The sequence below is a fragment of the Rhinolophus ferrumequinum genome, chromosome 3 (genome assembly GCF_004115265.2).
Source record: "Rhinolophus ferrumequinum isolate MPI-CBG mRhiFer1 chromosome 3, mRhiFer1_v1.p, whole genome shotgun sequence".
NCBI classification, from domain to species: domain Eukaryota; kingdom Metazoa; phylum Chordata; class Mammalia; order Chiroptera; family Rhinolophidae; genus Rhinolophus; species Rhinolophus ferrumequinum.
Window position 1 is genome coordinate 61,757,286 of NC_046286.1, and position 20,145 is coordinate 61,777,430.

The following is a 20,145-nucleotide window of genomic DNA, read 5'->3' on the forward strand; positions in this document are numbered from 1 at the left end:
AAATCTACCACAGTGAAAGCCAAACTCATCACTTTCCCCCCACCCATCCCTCTATATTACCACTTCTTATGTTCTCTGTCTCCATGAAATCTTCACCATCTGTGTAGTTCTCCAATGCAGAAAAACCTGAGAGTCCTTTCCTAGACTTCTCTGACTCCCTTATTAATCTCTTGCCAAGTTTTAAATATTCCACATCCTAAACACTGTCAAATCTATCTCCTCACCATCAACCCCGACCCCATCAATTTGATCCCTGTCCTGGTCTCTACTGGATTATATCTTTTCTGTCTCATTGTCCGTGCCACCTTCCAGACTATTCTCTATGCTGCAGCAATCTTTCTAAATTGCAGATCCGATGATGGTTGTAACCCTTCATAGATTCCCTCTAACTTTCAAAATAAAATCCATATTCTTCACAGGGCATATAATTCCCTTCTGGATCTTGTCTGTACCTACCTCTGCAATCATACTGAGTTCAACTTACAGTTTCTCAAACATAGTACCACTCATGAATCTGGGCTTTTGTATACGCTAATCTGTTTGACTACAGCACCTCTCACTTCTTCAACTGGCTACTCTTCAGTCAGGCTTCATGAGGCAGGTGAGGCTTTGCTCTTCTGTAGAGACTTCCAAGACCATTCCTTCCGTGTCCTCTCATTTCCAACCATCCAAAGCCCTGTGCGCAACTGTTTTCAGAGCACTTCACTATGTATAACAGCCTGTTTACCTGTTTTTTTTCATCCACCTGTGGGTGAACTCCTTGAGAGTGAGGCCTTTTCCTTATCTGTTTCTTCAGTGTACAGCGTAGACACTCAATAAATATTTCTAATAAACTAATTAATGTGAGGCAAGATATGGAAGAACTCTGAGAGAAAATAAGAATTTGATTTTGAATCTGTATTGATTGAAAAAAGTGTATCCCATTCTTTGCTCTAAAAGAAAAACCAATGCCTCAACATTCAATAATTCACACATTGTGGAACATAAGAAGTAAAATCTGTTGCAATATTTTTACTCTTAACATTCACTGAAACAGTGACAAGAAGAATGTTCTTCATAAATGGACCTCTCTTACGGGGATGTAAAGTACAGCATAGTAAATATAGTCAATAACATTGTAATAACCACATATGGTGTCAGATGGGTACTAGACTTATTGGGGTGATCACTTTATAAGTTATATAAATGTCTAATCACTGTTGTACACCTGAAACTAATATAATACTGTATGTCAACTGTAATCGAAAAATAAATTAAAATAAATAAATGAAAAAAATATTAAGGCTGGAGAAAGGACGATAGGCCTTTTTCTCTTGGGCAACAGGCCCCACTTATAAGACTCTGGGCTGAAATAAGTAGGGGCCAGCTGGAGGGGGCAGCGGCCAGGGTGAGAGGCCTGCAGACATCAGCTTGCTGGCCCCTTTCTTTGCTCCCTATCATTAGTCTGGCTCCTCCACATAAAACCCGAGATAGCTTTAGTCAAGAGAGAGGAAAGAAAAACCCAAAGTTCTAGTCCAAAACAAAATAAAATTAATGTTCTCCATTGTATGTTCAGTTGCATTGAAAAGGAAAAAAAAACCTGTGCAGTTTATGATTTCACAGTGCAAGCTCCCAGAAGAGTGAATGAGCTTTTTATTTCAATAAAAAGTTTAAATTGTAAAAAAAGAAAAAAAAAAAAAGAAAAAGAAAAAACAAGACCTCCCTTAACCTTTTGTCTTCCAAGATGCAAAGGCCTAATAAACATTCAGCTGTCCCCAACTAGCCCTGCTCATAGGTGGTGTAAGCAGTTTTCCTCAGGTGAGTGAATTGAGGATCCACCTTCCTGAAACATCCCTCCACTTACCTTGCCTATTTGACCTGAGATCTACACCATCAGTATTGCTCCACAGGGTTTAGTCAATAAAAGCAGTGGGACTACTTCTAAAAGACTGCTGTGAAAATATAGCTACTGCCTAGGAAATGAGACTATGCTCTGAAAAGGCAGCCAGCCACCTTCCCTAGCTTCTCCCTTTGACACAAGCACATGTATAAGATCATCTAGGAAGGGCCTCTCAAAATTTTCCATAGAAGCATTTCTAATCTCTGAAGGGAGAGAATTTCTTCCATAGGAGATAAAAGTGGTGACCAGCCCAAGAGTAATTGGCCAGTTGTCCCAAAAGTAGGACAATTCTCTATATCAAATTTTATCTTGGTCCTTAATACAGCCACGCTTTATTTTTAACCTAATGTTTTCAATTACTTACCAGTTAAATTACTTATCTCTACTTCAAACCTGCCCTCCCTTTCTTCCTCCATTCCATTTTAGATTCCAGGGAGATATGTCGCATTTATTCTAGGTGGGAAAGATGAAAATGCAGATTTCACTACAAGGTACAACAGAAAATCATATAGGAAAGGACAGGACAGCTGGCATAGGACTGGCAGATTTGATTCCAAACAAATGTGAGATGAGAGCACTTCATCTGGGAGAAACGTAATAATTTAATAATAATAATTCAACACTCCATGAGGCAAGATATTTCCAACTTAAAACACTAAGAAATAGTAACATCAGTGAAAAAGAAATCAATTTGTAAGTGTGCCAAAAGGATTGTAGGGTAAAAAAGAGGTAAACTAGCATTTGTTGAGGCACAGACAGGAGTGGTCACAAGAGGGGCATTCGTTATTACTAATGGCAAACCCTGCAAATGCAAAATAAAACCCAAATCACTGGTCACATAATTAAAAATGTACATGTATTAAAGGCAAGGCAACAGATTCCAGTTATGGCCTATCAAATATTTATTCCACTGATACACAGCTACGTATCCCAGGCTATAATCATCCTTCAGCATGTGAAGTTGAGAGTTATAAAAAGTGAGGGGATGAGTACTTAAAACATTTTAACTGTTTACTTCTCTATTTTCTCCACTAAATAGTCTCTTGCGGACAGGGGCTGGAACATAGTATTTTTATCCTTTGTGCTTAGTACACTTCTTTGCACAGAGCTGTCTTTCAACAAACATCTGTAGAATGTATGAATGAATGAGTGATAGCCATAGTCTCTATAAAAGATTAAAAATACCTAGATACATCAGGGCAGGAAAAGTTGGTATCAAAAAATGAGAGTGGATATTTATTATTTCTGTTAATATATTTCACATTAATATTTATTGATATCTAACACATATATTGAAGCCAGATACACACACACACACACACACACACACACAGACACATAGCTATATATAAACAACAAAACTGAGGGGAAGTTAACTTACATAAAACTTAAACAATTTTTTCAACAAGGAAATTGCCTCATAGGAATTAAATGTCAAAGGAAACATAAACATCCATTGGAGAGGAAATAAAACTACATGTCTGACCTGGGTTTAAAACCCAGGTAACAGCTTTAAAAGAAATTGTAAAACGAAGATTCATAAATAAACTAGTGCTATAAAATACAACAAACGAAAACAAGAATAAAGCAAAGGTGGTAAGTACAGGAACAACTGCTTTTTAAAACTCCACAGAGTTTTATCTGAAGTAAAAATATTGACCAATTCAGTGAAAAAGCCAAAATGGTTATCAGGCATCTGACTTAACTACTTTTTCCATTTTTAACAGGTTGTGTGGCATATCATAACCCTGATCTAATCACTTAGAGGCAACCAGTGAAGGGAGGAATTTCAACTCGAAATGTGTTTAAGTAGAGCAATCACTGGACCAACCAGGAGTTGCTCAAGGACTGACCAACGGTGCTACCAGCTGAGGTGGCATCTGTCTGAAACAGCACCTATTAGGTAGCAGTGAACACATCCTCAACTTAGAAAAGACGCGTGACGATTTTTTTCTATCATCAAAAAGTCATTTCAGTTGATAGTGAGTCATAGATTTACCAGCTTGCTAAGAATTGAGACAGTATGGCAAATCTTTAATATGAAAAATAGACTTCAAATTTATAAAAATCAGTGCAAGAGGAATAAAGTTAGTTGGAATGGTCTAAAAGATTGATGAAATTAGCTTCCTAACAGAGGGAGACAAACACCAAAGCAGTCTGCAGTGTTCAAATAACTTGTCTATACAAATGGGCCAGCAGACGTTCCCTTCCATCTCCCAAATCACAGCACTGCACTTAGCACGATCCTTAACTAAGGTTTCTAAGCCTCCAGGCAAATGCTCTGCTTTCTCGTTTTGACCATAGAATAAGCAATGTTCCAAGAAAGCTATTTTTTTTAGTAAGCATGTGGAATTAATAAAATACTGGTGCCAACAAATAATCACCACTAGACTCCCTCCCTTTCCATATCCACTTTCCAGTCTTTGGATGCCAGTCTAGAATGGGAAGGCAAGAAGGAAGAAACACAGCTTGTACTGCTTAGATAAGGGAGATGTGGTCCTCTAAATGTACATTGCCATAGGAACAATATTATAAGAGGCAGATTGCTATGCTAAAAATTGTTTAATTACTTTCCAAGTAAGAGTGAGCTGAATACTTTTTTCCCCCTTGAAGCTAATCACCAAGGATTAATACTGGTTATACATAGGAATATAACTTGAGTCCTAAACAACTGATTTGCACACGAACTTCTATTAAGAAACAGAGGTTATATAGGAAACTCATTTTAGAGATGTTTCACAATGGTTTAAAAATTCTTTTGGCTCAGTAGCTTTAAAGTCGATTTTATAAACTAGCAGCGTTCCATGAAGTTTCAGAAAATCAGAATCTTTTATTAGGAAGATTGAAAAGTTTTTTATTTACTGAACATTTGAACTGAGTGGGACTACAGTGTTGCTACTTTAGTGGTGATGTGAATCAGATGACTATTTTTAACATTAAGGGAGTTAGACAAGCTGAAACATTTATACTGAGTAACTATGCGAATTGATTCTTTGAAAGAGAAAAATGTAACCCTTTCAATGTTTAAGCTGCGTCCCTCTTATCATCTTTACCCTGGACTATTATGTCAAAAATAGGAATGTAAGGTGTGGAAAACATGAGAAGGGTTGAAGAACTGCAGAGTCTGGATATTGCAGTTACTGTTTTTCTTTTTCTGTAACTGAACACAAGAAGAAAATGATAAATCACTAATGTGACATTAATAGTTTTTAGGAAATATATGGAAGCCACACACGTAGCCGCAATACAGCAGAATGGAAATTCCACAGAGGGATTTCTGCCTATTTTATTATAGTCTCATTCCCTTGGCCTAGAACAGTGGTTGGCACTTAGCAGCTGCTCAATAAATAGTTGTTGAATGAATGAATGAAAAGTATCCCCCTATACATTTCAGAAATATTTAAGAAAGTTTTAAAGATAATTTTTGCTAATATAAAATAGTTTTACTGTAAGAAAGGAAAAAATTATTATATCTACATCTATAAATATAAATGATTAAAATTGTTTATAATTCTACCACTCAGAGAAAACCACTGCTAACATACTAATCTATTTACTTTGTTCTTTTTCTTATGCATATTTTTACATAGTTGAGATTTAACATTCCTTAAAATTATCTAGCCTTCATTGTATACTTATATTTTTAGTGTAAGCCTTTTCCAATGTTATTGAAAACAAGGGTCTTCTTTAATACTTTAAAAATGTTATATTCAAACATTAAAAAAGACCTGAAAACAATGTTTAGTGACAAATACATTTCTCATAAGGTACTGATACTAAATTATTCTCTAGTCATTTGTATTGAATTAGTGGTTTATAGGCTTAAAGGCAAGACTATCCTATAGGAAACATTATTACCATCAATTAAACTGTTTTGAGAGGGGACAGGATATATACCTCTAGTTCTTTCATTTGTTCATCTGCTCAACAAATATTTATTATTGGCTTACTATGGGCTAAGTAGAGGATATGGTGAGCAAAACTACAAAACTGCTATCCCCACAGAGCCTTATCATTCGATCAAGGGAGATGGCCATTCGTTGACCAATCTGGGAGGGGAACCCAGACAATAAGGCTCCGGAGCCTGAAGTCATTTGCAACATACTCCACTTGCAAACAAAATTAAGATTTATACTGACATAAAGGATGAATAGGTGTTACTAAAGCATGAGAAGGGGGAGAACATTCCATGCAGACTGAGAGGCATGAGAAGGGCTCTGAGATAGGAGGGACTTTGATGAATCAGAGAGAACAACAGTAACAAAGCCAGTGAACTAAGCAGGAGCACCGAGAGTAAGGGGAAACATGGAGATGAGGCTGGAAGAAGCGGCAGGACCCAGGCAGTGAAGAAGCCCTCGTGGGCCACAGTAAAGATATCGGCTTCAATCCTAAATGCAATGAAAAGGCACACGACACTTTGGGTGCGTTTATTTGAAATTCAAAAACTTAAGGAGAAGAAAATTCACAAAGGTTAGAAGCAAGGAATACCATATTAGCTCAGTTTTGAAAATATCTTCTGGGACCTATCCTGTCTTTGTCCATAAGTCTGAACACTTTAGGAACAAAAGTTGTGGCTTTGAAATACCTTTAAAAATAAACTCAAATGTAGATAAATTCAAAAGAGGTTTGTTTTTTCTTTCTGGGTCTGAAGTGCAACTACAGAAGAGGATTCTGTAGAGTACTAGAAAATAACTTTGGGCCAGGCTGTAACAGGTATGGGTCAACTGGCTGATATTTAATACAGAGGCATGTGGGGAGGCCCCAGGGCTGACCAAGAAGCAGGGAAAGTTGACACAGATTCAGACATAGTAGTAGTCTAGGAATGAGTGTATCACAGTATAAAAATGGAAACAGTAAACATATCATTGAGAATAAGCTGGAAAAAATTGGGCTCTTCCATCAGAAGTAGAAGATGAAGGTAGAAGGAAAGTTTATAGTAAAAGGTATTTCTGAGATACAGTCTTAAAATATTCTCCCTATATGACAATAATCTTAATATAGTAAGATTGTATGTCGTGTAGAAACTGTTACCTTAGGTAGATTTAACCCTTGGATAATAAATATTTTGTAATTTCTGTTAACATGTATATAGGTTGCTTTATTCATTTATACAGTCCTTTGAGTCCTACAGGTTCAGAATGTTTGACTCCATATTTCTGAATTTTTATTAATTATGCCAATAGTGAATTTCATCTAGAATCTATTTTCTGAAGCAACTGAATTCTATGATCAATTATTTGTATAGTGTAGGTACATTATGTTAAATTTTTTTCAATTTCCTGAAATTATTTTCATTGAAATAAATTATTTTCCCATAAATTTTAGAATGAAGACTTGATTCATCCATCAGGCTTTTCTGCATTTCAAATTTTATCATCCACATTAAATTTGATGAATGATAATTTCTGGTATTGTGAGTTGTCTTTTGTGGCTATTATTTTTATCAAGTCTAATTTTCTCAAATGTGATAAGAAAATTCGCTTTGCTTTTTTTTCAAATTGGTAAACTTACTTTGTACAGTTTTAGTAGTTCTCATCTTTATTGTGGGATTATTTCTTGCCCAAACATTTCCCTTGTCATTTTTTCCATTTTTAATGTTACCAGCAAGATGTTTCTATTCTTTTCTCTTAGGTTTTTTTTTTTCGGGGAGGGGGGCAGGGGCATGTGGGGGAGGGTGTCTGGCTAAAATTCCATGAACACAGTTCTAAGTTATTGTTAATTTTCTGTTCATATTCATATCAATAATGAACCCGCAACTCACGTAAATATAGAACTAAGACTAACTCTTGGAGTTACATGTGGAATAGAGTTTAGATGTTAAAATCTTAAGAATATAAAATACTAATTTGACTAACAAAAATGGGAGGTGAGAGAAAGAAATATTAAATTCATTAATTTTCTTAGTTCGATAAAAGAGAGTACAGTCTAAAGTTCAAACATAGTTACAAAAGATTTTTGTATCTGAATTTTATAATCCTTTAAAAATACAGTTAAAGCATTTCATTAGAGATCTATTGTGAAGAAATAATATTTTTGTTCTAAGTGCAATTACCAAATAGAAGGTATGAAAATTATGTTACATCAATTTACATGTACTGTCTCCAAAGCTACATGACGATTATCACTTTTAAAAAACTTCCAGTATAGTAGGCAAAAAATAATCCCTTAAAAATGTTTTATATTATTGTAAAGTTAACATTTTTGCACATTTGTTGGCAATTTTTGTTTATTTATAACATCTATTTTTGTCTTTTGATTTTTCTTATTGATTTTAAGAGCTTTTAGTTTACTTTTTTAGCATTGAATACCCATTAAATGGGTAACAATTTTATAAGATTTTTATTAAAAAAATATAGCTCACATACAACACTGTATCAGTTTCAGGTGTACATCGTAGGTAACATTTATAGACCTAAAGTAGTGATTATCATGAGAAGTCCAGCAACCATCAGACTCTGTACCACGCTATCACAGTATTATTGACTATATTCCCATGCTGTACATTATATCCCCATGACTTACTTGTTTTATACCTGGAAATTGGACCTCTTATTCCTGTTCATCTCCCCCCCATTTTTAGTTTTTCAATTACAGTTGACATTCAATATTAGCTTATATTAATTTCAAGTGTATAGCACAGTGATTAGACATTTATATAATTTAAGAAGTGATCCCCCTGACTAGTCTAGTACCCACCTGGCACTATACATAGTTATTACCGTATTATTGACTATATTCTCTGTGCTTTACTTTACATCCCCATGACTATTTTGTTACTGCCCATTTGTATTTCTTAATCCCTTAACCGTTTTCACCGCCTCCCACTTACAAGTTACTAGTTGCCTTTTTCTCTTGCTGCTTTTAGGATTCTCTCTTTGTCTTTACTATTTGCCATTTTAATTATAATGTATCTTGGTGTAGGCCTGTTTGGGTTTATCCTATTTGGGACTCTCTGTACTTCCTGGACTTGTATGTCTATTTCCTTTGCCAGATTAGGAAAGCTTTCAGTCATTATTTCTTCAAATAGTTCTCAATCTCTTGCTTTCTCTCTTCTCCTTCTGGTACCTCTATGATGAGAATATTGTTACACGTAATGTTGTTCCAGGGGTCTCTAAACTATCCTCATTTTTTTGAATTCTTTTTTCTTTATACTGTTCCAATTGGGTGTTTTCTGCTACCTTGACTTCCAAATTGCTGATTCGATCTTCTGTTTCATCTAGTCTGCTAGTGACTCCTTCTAGTGCATTCTTCATTTAAGTTATTGTATTCTTCACATCTGACTGGTTCTTTTTTAAGGTTTCTATGTCCTTTTTATGTGTGCTATCTCTGTTGAAATTCTCACTGAGTTCCGTAAGCATTCTTATAACCATTGTTTTGAAATGTCTCTACTAAGTTGCTTTCCTCTATTTTGTTTAGTTCTTTTTCTGGAGTTTTCTTCTGTTCTTTCATTTGGGACATAGTTCCTTGTTTCCACAGTTTTGCTACCTCTCTGAGTCTGTTTCTATGTATTAGGTAGATCTGCTGTGTCTCCTAGTCTTGGCTGGGTGGCCTTATATAATAGGTTCCCTGTGGGACCCTGGCACAGTCTCCCTAGTCACCTCTGGATTATCCAGGAGTGTCCCTTGAGTGGGTTGTGTGTGCCCTTCTGTTATAGTTGAGCCTTGATTACTATTGGCACATTAGTGGGTAGGATTAACCCTCAGGCTGATTAGCTGTGGGGTTTGGCCACATCCACAGCTTATGGGCTGCTGTGTAGGGGGCTTACCCCACTGAGTGGGATTCACCCCAGTGGGCTCTGGTGCCTGTTGAGACTGCCCTTTGTGTGTGCCACTTGTGGGGCTAATTGGGCGGTGCTCTGCTGTGGTCTGAAGCCAACCTCCAAGTATGTTTGTTCTGGGGCCTCTTAGGAAGGGTTCCAGTGCAAGCTCAGGTCACTCACTGCCTGTGACTGGTCAGGGACTACCTAATAGGAGCTACAAAGTGATCCATAGTTGTTTGCTGCCCATCCTAAAGTTGGAGGCACATGGGAAAAGCCATGCTGCGAACTGAGGACGTCTGCTACCAGTACTGGGCCTGGGGTAGCTCTGCAGAAAGCCAGGACACCCCGAGGCCTGCTGCCATCTGCCAGCTCCCTTAAGGTTCAGCCACTGATAAAGCTTCATGTGGTATGCGAGTTAGGTGAGGCAGGGTCTCAGGTTGACACTAGTCACTAGTATGGGATGAGTTGTGTTCACCAGGTTAAGGTAGATTCTGGTTTGTTGCCAGTGCTGAGCCTGGAGCTACTCAGAAAGTTTCAGAGCACACTGTTGCCAGCTGCTGCCTGTCTGGGGCCCCGTGCACCTGGAGAGTTTTCCAAGAAAGAGTGCAGAGGGCTGCTTGAAAGAAGGTGCCTCAGGTGTTAGGGGAATTGGGTGGGGTGCAGTCCCCGTGAGTCAGCAGAATAGGCAGAGCAGTGGAGCTCATCAAGGCCAATCAGATTCAGATTTGGCTGTAAATATAGGGGAGGGCTCAACACAGGAAAGATGGCGCTTGCCTGCCAGCTGCACAAGAGGACGTCCACATAATACTGACTGAAGCCACACACCTCAGCCTGCTCCCCATATGCCTTTGCCATCCCCGAGTCACCATCCCTCTACCGGAGTCCAAGGTGAGTGCCAGCGAGCAAGTGTCTGTGCCTGGGCCATTTAAGAGGGTGGTTGGGTTTCCTGCCACCTTCCGTCCCATCTGGATGGTTGGAATCCCCACTGTTTTTCACAGCCAGATGTTGTGGGGCCCCTCTTCCGGACACCAGTGCGCCAGGCTGGGGAGCCAGGGGGGAGGAGGCTGGGGGTCCATTGCTCCTCCAGTGGTGAACAAATGTGGCCAAGATATCCCTCCTGATTCTCATCTGCTACACCCAGGTGTGGGGTCTGTTCCATGTCTCGGCACCTCCTACCAGTTTCAATGTGGCTTCTTCTTTATATCCTTAGTTATAAAGCTTCTGAACAGCTAGACTTCAGATGGTTCTCCAGGTTCTATAATTTAGCTGTAATTTTAATGTGTTTATGGAAGGATGCAGGTACAGTGTTTATCTACTCTGCCATCTTGGATCTCCAGCCTTAAGAGCTTTTAATACATTAAGGATATTTTTTTTCATACATGATGCAACTTTTGTTTCCAACTTGTGGTTTATATGTTAATTTTATAGTTTTTTATATACTTAATTTTTATGTAATCAAATCTTATCTTTCTTGTTAAGTTCCTTCCCTTGTCTTTATTCTCTAAACGACCTTCCCTAACTCAAGGTCAAATGAAGTATCAGTTATATTTGTTAGTGTGAGGTAGGTTCAAACTCCATTATTTTTTGCATGAAATTGAATAGTTGTTTCATCACATTTATGGAACAGATCCCTTCTCCCAGTGGGATATATTTTTGATGCTCTAGGTACCAATCCCCATCTTTATTTGCCAGTGGCTATGTGGTGCCTCTTCCTCTTCAGCTTTATTTTCTGTAGAGAGAACCCTCTTCCTACCTGATCTCTGGGTGGAGAGAGGAGAGTCAGGTGAGGGTAGGATACTCTGGTCCTAACGTTCCTTTAATTTATTTTTTGCATTCAACTCCCCCCCCACTTTCTTCTCTGATCCCTCTTGGGTCCTCAGTTTAAGTTCAGATTCTACTCTCATGTTTTCATGTTGTATGGTATTTTTCAGAAATGTAATTTGGTATTAACTACTGAAAGAACACATGGGAAACAAATGTGGTTATTCCAATAAAAAATGTGGTTCTCAAAAGTTTAGTAATCATTAGAAAGGAAAAGATTACCAAGTGAAACAATACCAAGTAGAGATTATTTCAAATTTTCCAAAAATTTTGCAAGTTACTAATCTAGTTGCATATGATATATGGTAGGTCTCAATAAATGTTTGTTGTCGGGAAAATTTTACCTTTTTAAGGTCTGAAAACATAGACATTGTGTATAGTTTCAAATTTCAGAGATTTTACTGTCAGCATACTTTGTGCACACAACATAAAAGGATACAGAGGAGGAAATAACCTAAAATTTCCTCATAATAAACTGTATTATGACTCATAATAAAGTAAACTTCAGATATTTTCTGGTAGCTAGCCACTCGTAAGAGCCTTATTTCTGTAACAACTAGTGGAATCACTACATTAAAAAATAATGTTTTTAATTCTGTAACTATGAATGATGACGGATGTTAACTAATTTACCATAGCGATCATTTTGCAATATACACAAATTTCAAATCATTATGTTGTACACCTGAAACTAATATAATGTTGTTTGTCAATTATACCTCAATTAGAATTTCTTTTCAATTTTTAGGGCTCCTCTTATTCACACTTTTATTGATTAAATCTCCTCCCAGAAAGCCAATCGTTAACTCTAAGAATAGGCAATACAGACAAACTAAAAGTACAGTCATCAAACACTCTGGTAGTGGCAGACAATGGACATTGGGCCAGCCCAAACTCTATTTCCCACCAACTTCTCCCCTGTACGTCTCTATGACAGAGGCTGTAAAAGCTACACACTTGATTCCAAACCTCCTTTGAGAAGCCACGTTACACAGTTCTGGCCAGTGAGACACAAACAGAAGTCTGTCAGCACTGCCTCTTTCCTTTCCTGGTTACTGACAGAAACATGTGTGATGTACAGCAGGCAGCCTCCAAGATGGCCCCAGTGATCCCTGCCTCCTGTTATTCACACTTTTGTGTAGTCCCCTCCCATATTGTATCAGGGTTGTGATCAGTAGAATATGGCAGAAATGATGATATCTCACTTCCAAGAGTATGTTGTAAAAGATGACCCCCTGCCCCCTTTGCTCCATTTGCCCTTGGGGAAGCCCACTGCAATGTCATGAGCAGCCCTATGGAGAGGTCATGTGGTAAGGAACTAAAGCGTCTTGCCAATAGTCGTATGAGTTAACTTGGAAGCAGATCTCCAGCTCAGCCAAATCTTTTCTGGACTCTAGCCCCAGCTGTTATCTTGACTGCAACTCATGAGAGACTCTGAGCCACAAACCTCCCAGCTAAAGCACTCTCAATTCTCAACCCTCAGAAACTGTGTGAAATAATTGGTTTGTTGTTTTTAACTGATATGTTTTGGGGTAATTTGTTATGCAGCAATAGATAACAAATACAGAGATGCTTGAAGGTTTAACAGCTATTTGGTGACCTTGAGAATGAGAATCACCTTCTAAGGATGGTAGAGGGTCATTACTAATACAGTTGAACATCAGCATCATGTCTGGACTACCTAAATTAAGATTTCTTATGGAGGGAGACCTCTATCTATCTAAGTGACACAGTACAGTTTTCTGTTATTTGCAGCCAAACACATTCCTAACACACACTCAACAATTTCCAAAACCCAAGTACAGCTTCCAAAGAGAGGTTTTTTGTTGTTTTTTTTTTAATTCAAAGATCTGCCTCTGCTCCTAAGTTTATATTTCTCTTATCTTCTGGAACCCAGCTGTTCATTTCCTGATCCAGAAAAAACTACCTAGGTTGTCCCACAAGCTAGGACTGTCCCCTTCATTCAGCTAGCAATTACAGCTTCTTAAGTAGAATGCCTACTTCTTAAAATGTCTCCCTTTGACATATCCTTTAAAAAAATCCATTCAGCTGCACCCCAAAACACAGAGTTCAGGAATGGATTCTAAACTGCTGGATTATATATTCCACAGAAAAATGGGTTTCTTTTATGATACTCTGCTTTATCATATGGATTCTAGGAACATGTTTCAGCTAAAGAGCAGGGACTGGCTGTCTCGATCCTGATGAAAGTACAGAAAAAGTGAGGCTTCAGCTCAAAAAAATCTCCTCTGCTAAAAACCCCATATTCCCTCTCCTAACTGCAAATCTTTCTCTAGATGCCAAAAGATGCCAAAACTATAACACGTAACAGAAGGAAAGTTTCAGTTGGCACAGAAGTAAAAGTAATTTAGACCCAGTGACCTTGCTTTGTTTTTTCATTCCAAGTGTACAATTGCTCAGAGATAGAAGCAACACGGCCCCAGAAGAGGAAGAAAAATTACAGGAAATCCTGATCCACGCTTGTCCAAAATCATCAAACAATCTAGGCAACTGGTATTCACTCATATGATAGCTTTTAAGTTGTCAGCAATTCTTGGCAAATATAAGAATAGAAAATAACTTCAACTCTGAGCTCTAAAAGGCTTAGTGTTCTCACGGGTCTCTTGCCCTTAAGAAAGGGGGTGGGGAAACTAAGTAAAAGGACATTTAGCCAGAAAAATAAACCTTCTGCTCTAAGAGATAACATGATCCAAGATACTAGAAATACTATATTCTAAGAACACTAAATTGAATATATAGTTTTCCAAAATCTTTGTGTGTGTGTGTGTGTGTGTGTGTGTGTGTGTATTTGTAGATAATAATTCTTAATATTTAACCAACCCACAAAAGACATTTCTTAAAACTTAATTTTAAGAAAATTTATTTTAAGTTTGAGATGTGAAAAACATTCTAGGACCTTTGAAGCCAGCTGAAGCATACTGGTGTTCCATAGAAATGTGATAATTGCTATTCCAATGATCAGTAGATTTGCTTATAATACTTATTCAGTTGCATATGTTTAGAACTAATGAAATGGATTGATAAACCTGGGAATAGTTCCTTGATTCTAAAACATGGTCAGTTCTACAACAGCTCTGCATATAAAAAAGCAGAACAGACAGGCAAAATCTAAAATACTAGTTCCTATCCCACAGAGATCTACACAGCACTCCTTGCATTATACTTAGAGAAGCTATCATATTTATGTATAATTTTGCTTTTGATCTGTGGAATTTAGGATTAAATTAATTCAGTTCTAATTTTTATTCTCCTCTTGCTTCCCCCACTGACCCTCCCAATAATTGATAACAACTTATCGTTCTAAAAAGTTATTTATGCTATTCCCGAGACTTTTCTGCAGTTTGAGAATTTCTTCCATTCACAGGAAAACAGGCCTAGACCATAACAATGAAAGTGAACTCCACCAAAGGCAAGACAATGTGAGTAAGCTCAGGGACTTCCCCTTTGTTACACCGTGGTACTCTTTGACCTACTTTGGTTTTCTGCAAATCACCCCTTCAGTTCTCAGTCTGAAAGCACCCACATTAGGCCTCTGTTAAGCACTGTGCATTAATAAACAATAGCCAACATGCATATACCTTTACACAAAGGAGTAAACATCACCTCATCTGTAGAAAAAGCCACACCACTAAATAAAACAGTAACAAAGGGTAATTTGTTGATAATTTTTTTCTCCTGAACTAGATTCTAAAACATTTCAAAGGAGACTTTTAAGAGATGTATTATCAGAAATGTTGTAATAGCATTTTTAAACTAATGCTTAATATGTGCATTACTGATCCATAGGTCCCATCTATGTCTAAGCTCTTTTGTTTAAAGAGCCTGTTTATAAAATTTTACAATTTCTAATTGGAGTGGGAGGGATCTGGCTTGCCAAGTCTTCTTTCCTATGGGAGAAGATGCAGTCTGCCCTTTCTATGGATTAGTCCAGTACAGTGGGGTTTTATTAATACAAAGATTCTAGAAAAGCGTCCTGTGAAAATAAATAGCAGTGACAGTGAACTAATCTCATTTAGAGGGAAAATCCCTCAAAGGCAAAGCCAATTCCCTTCTTCGTTTACCTTTTTAGGTCAGAAAAAGTAGGCCATTAATGACTATGATTAGTACAGCATCTGTAGGACGCTCCATTCTACTTTAACTACCTAGAATAATTTAATCTTATTTAAATTATGATTAAATGAGGCCAGTGTCTGTCTGTATCGTGAAGCCACTAGTAAGCCTCAGAAAATTTGTTACTGAAAGGTGGCAATATTCCCCCCAGGAAAAATCATAGATAACCACATGTTTTTCCTTTTCTTTTTGTTAAATTTATGCCAGGCACCTTTCAATATCTTAAGAGGTTAAAGGATATACTATTCTAACTTCCCCTCCCAATCTTTCTATCAGGATAGACTGACTCCAAATCAAATAAATTAAATGGTTAATTCAATAAATGCATATAAGTCTTGATTTAATTTGTGATTAAAATTGCTATAATAGAAAGTTAACATTTTCTTTAAAAAATGTATTCAACTCTTGGAAATAGTTTACACATATTACCCACAACTCAGATGTATATGTGATTTTAAAATGTGCATAATCTAAAACTAAAGCAATTATAAATTTTTCTAATTTAAAATTCTCCTAGGAAGAAAGAACAATAAGCTAACTAATATAGAGACTTGTGAACCACATTTGATTCCATAGATTAAAACTAAGTAATTGAAAGGAATGTTATATAAAGAAAAAACAGACTTAACCCCAAAAATGTTTCAATAAATTTAATGTGTTGGAACTTTTTATTTATTATAAAGTAAACATAAAAAATCCTAAAATTTTGAACACTTTCAATTATAAATATAAATGTATTATTTATTTTAAACAAAAATTAAATGGGACATATCAGAATTAACTTCACCTAAATATTTTGAGTTATACAGTAAACTTGATCTTCTCTTTCCTCTTTTAATCTAACAAATATTTATTTAGCTTTTACTATGTACCTACTGAGTGAGTGATGGAGAAATAAATGATGAGAAAACCTGGCGTGGCCTCTACCTACTGAAGCCTCGCTATAGTGGAAGACAGACATTAATCCAAGAATGATCTAAATGTAATAAAGTATGGTGCTTTGAGAAATAATAAGAGAGAGAATGGATCTAGTCAGGAAAGTCTGAGAAGGCTTACATGAGAGACAGAGAGACAAAAACAACTAGCATTATAACATGAATTTAAAGGTAACTATACAATTGCTGGAGATCCCATAACCTGAAAAGTCTGAAATGCACTTTACGGTTGGTCTCAGGAAGACCAAGACGTCAGAAATTATACCATATAAATGAGCAATTAAACCTTTCCACAGAGAGATGCAGCCCTTGGGCTCTTGGTCACTGCCGTATTTGAATCCCAGTTCCCTGCTACCCTAAGGGATTGAATGGGCTTCTGGCCTGAAGAGGTGGGCAGGAATATGTCTGCAGGCCAGGTGGGGGTCTCTAGATAGATAGATAGATAGATAGATAGATAGATAGATAGATAGATAGATAGATAGATAGATAGATAGATAGAGATAGAGATATATAGATAGGTCTATAGATATACAGATATATCTATATATTTATATATGAATATATGAGATAAAGGAGAAGGAAGCTGCCAGATAGGCCCAGGAGTAACTGTTCAAAGAGAAACAAGTGTGGGGGAAGGCTGGAGAAAGGGAGAGAATGCAGAAAAGAGAGAAAGGCTTGGGTGTGGGGAGGCCAGTGGGCTGGAGGCAATAATAGACCAATGATTTGCCCTGACTTTCCCTATGGGCCTTTATCCAGTGGGCAGTTCCATGACAATGACAGATGAGAGGGGGTGACGATGATGTGGAAATATCCATGGAGATGAGAGCAACCAAGAGAATGTTGAGGGTGTCAGTGCTGTGAGGTATCCTTACCTGGAATTCACTATCAGGGCATTTGCCTCATCCTTGAACCCTGAGGTCTCTTCTGAGATTAGTACTGTGACCACTGCTGTTTTCCCTTTGCATTTTTCTCATGTACCTTTGCTGATTTAACCTTTTGATGATACTTTGTATCAGGGGCGTCTTGTGTTATATCTTCTAATCTGATTATTATCCCACCCAGTCTATACATTGCGCAGCAGGGGAGCTTTACTATTTGCACAGAAACGTGTTCACTGTATAACTGTGAAGTTAATAAAGCATTTTAAGGAGGGGGGAAACATTACTAGTCATCTGGTATCTAAACATATCTGAAAATAGTTATTCTTTAAAAAAGAAAAAAAAACATTTAAAACCTAAAAAAAAAAAAAAAAAAAGGTTCTGTTCTATTTTACCCCAACTTTCAGCCTTTTACTTTACTCATATCAATGCTAAATTAAATAGAATAAAATTGAGCCATGTGTATAATTCTGGATCCAAAGAATTAATTGAAATTCATGACATGAAAATTTATAATAAATGGTAAAGTCATCATGAAATAGTCTTAAAATCTTAGTGAACTAATATTTAGCCTTGTCACTAAACTGGCTTGCTATCTGCCAACCTCTGGGGTTCCTCCACACCCTCACCTTTTTTCCTATAGGCCATGATTATTCCAAATCCTATAACAGCTATACCCTTATATTCTTGAATTATATACCAAGACAGTATATAAAAACTTATGGATGACTCCAGAGTTAGCTCAGAGTCAATAAACCTAAATGGGACGCAGGACACCTATCAGACTATAAGTGGAGGTAGTATACTTGATCCCAAAGCATCATGGATTCAGCTACATAAACAGGACCCTGTCCCATGAAGTACTAATTGATGGCAAAATAGAAAATGATATAAGGACAGTATGTACTTGAGAACAAAAGCCACAGTCATCATCAATCACCAAATCAAAACATGGTCATAATCAGTTGTTACACTTTTTTAACCACCTTAGAGAATATCAAATATTAGAAGGAAAGACAACAAACAGAAAATCACAGGGAGTATATCAAGTGTGAACAGTCTACATCACTGATAATATACTCTAATGTTGGCAAAATCTGTGTGGTGATAAACTAAGAACAATGCAGCGATCCCTACATGTGTAACGAGGCAAAATAACAACAAACAGCCCTCTTTTCCACTTTCTACGTCCATCTATCAACCCTGTAAACCTTCAGATGACCAAACATACTCTGACAACTGAAAAATAGTTACCAATAATAGCACTGTATGCTCTTAGTTTTCTGAAGTGTGACATATAGGTTCCCTTTCACAGAACAAATTGTGTTATTTGAATAAGACACATGAAATAACTGGGGTAGTTATTTGCCATAATACGTAGTTACCCCAACCATTTGCTATTAGACCAACTTCCTGATCTGCCAAACTTAAAATTTTACATTTGTTTTCAACATCTCTCTCCTTTAACCCCCAAATTTAATAGCTCATTAACTCTTTATAATTCTCTTTTCCTACTCTTGTTTTCACCTGTATTAAGTTGCGTAAGCTTAAATTTTCCTTATCTATAGGCATATTTGAGAATCATTATTATTGGTATTCTTACAGGTTTATAAGAATTATTATTTTCCCCTAACGCCGTTATTTATTATGAGGCTTCTTAGCTTTATAAGAATGAATGTTGGTTCTCCTTTGTTCTACTTCCATTTACTCATTCAATTTTTAGAGCTCTGTTTCTTTTTACTATTCAATTTTAAAAGAACTAATAATGCACTGTGCTCTAAATAACTGAAATATAAACTCATTTAGTTTTAAAACCGTTTAATTGTCCCTCTCACACATTCCCTTCTGTTTGATCATGGAGAGAGGCATGGGGAAGAAACTGAAGCAGACTCATTCTTCGTTCTGAAATAGCTTCAAAGGTAGCATGAGATGCGTAGAGGATTACAAAAAGAAAGAAAAAAAAGACTATTGTGCCTAATAGGGACAAGGCAGCAAGCCAAAAAATCAAATAGTAATACATGTGTACTCAGGTGTAGAAAAGGCTCTGGATCCCACATTTGTCTTTCAGACATTTGTGGACAGAATGATAAAAATATTCTCAGTGTCACAAAATACTGCCCATTTGTGAAAGACAGAAAAATATAAAACTTAAAAATATAATTTATCTTCTTTAAAATATAGTAATATCTTTTATCTATTACAATACAAAACACTATGTATAATCATAGTTTAAAACCAACACATTGAAGGTTTTTTTTTTAACAAAAATTAGAACTGCTTTCAGTCTAATGTAAGGTAGGAGCCTGAAGTAGGTAAGAATGAGAACTATCCATTCGATTTTGAAAGAGACACTTTAAGGATGGGTAAAAGAATTAGTACCATACATACAGGAAGGTAAAACTAATATATGTTAGTTCATATATAAAACTAATATAAAACTCTAGAAATTCTGGTTTTGCATTTAAATTAATTCTCTCAAACTACTACACATATTGACAGGTAACCCTTTGTTAGATCCCATATCTTTATTTTTGGCTTAATAATATATCCGTAAACTAGTAATAAAAAGACACAAAACTACAATTTCTATCACTGTCTCTTTCTCACTAGAGCCTTTGCTGAAGCTTCCAAATGGAGGGAGAAGCAAGCACAAACCTGTTTAGGAAGCAGTGATTTAAGTCACTAAGGTGTTTTTTTGGGGGAGAGTGGGGGGTGGGTGATGGGCTGTTGCCATTTCTCTTT

The 20,145-nt window shown here is 36.7% G+C and overlaps 2 protein-coding genes across 2 annotated transcripts in view; one reads left to right on the forward strand and one right to left on the reverse strand.

The window, feature by feature from the left end:
• The window catches only part of ARMC2 (armadillo repeat containing 2), a 177,447-nt gene extending 173,729 nt beyond the window's left edge, over positions 1–3,718 (forward strand). Inside the window, exon 19 of the mRNA XM_033097821.1 lies at positions 3,607–3,718. The gene's annotated coding sequence lies outside the window, so the exon portion shown is untranslated. The remainder of the gene's footprint in view (positions 1–3,606) is intronic.
• The window catches only part of SESN1 (sestrin 1), a 101,639-nt gene that overhangs the window by 56,585 nt on the left and 24,909 nt on the right, over positions 1–20,145 (reverse strand). The gene's annotated exons all lie outside the window — the stretch shown is intronic.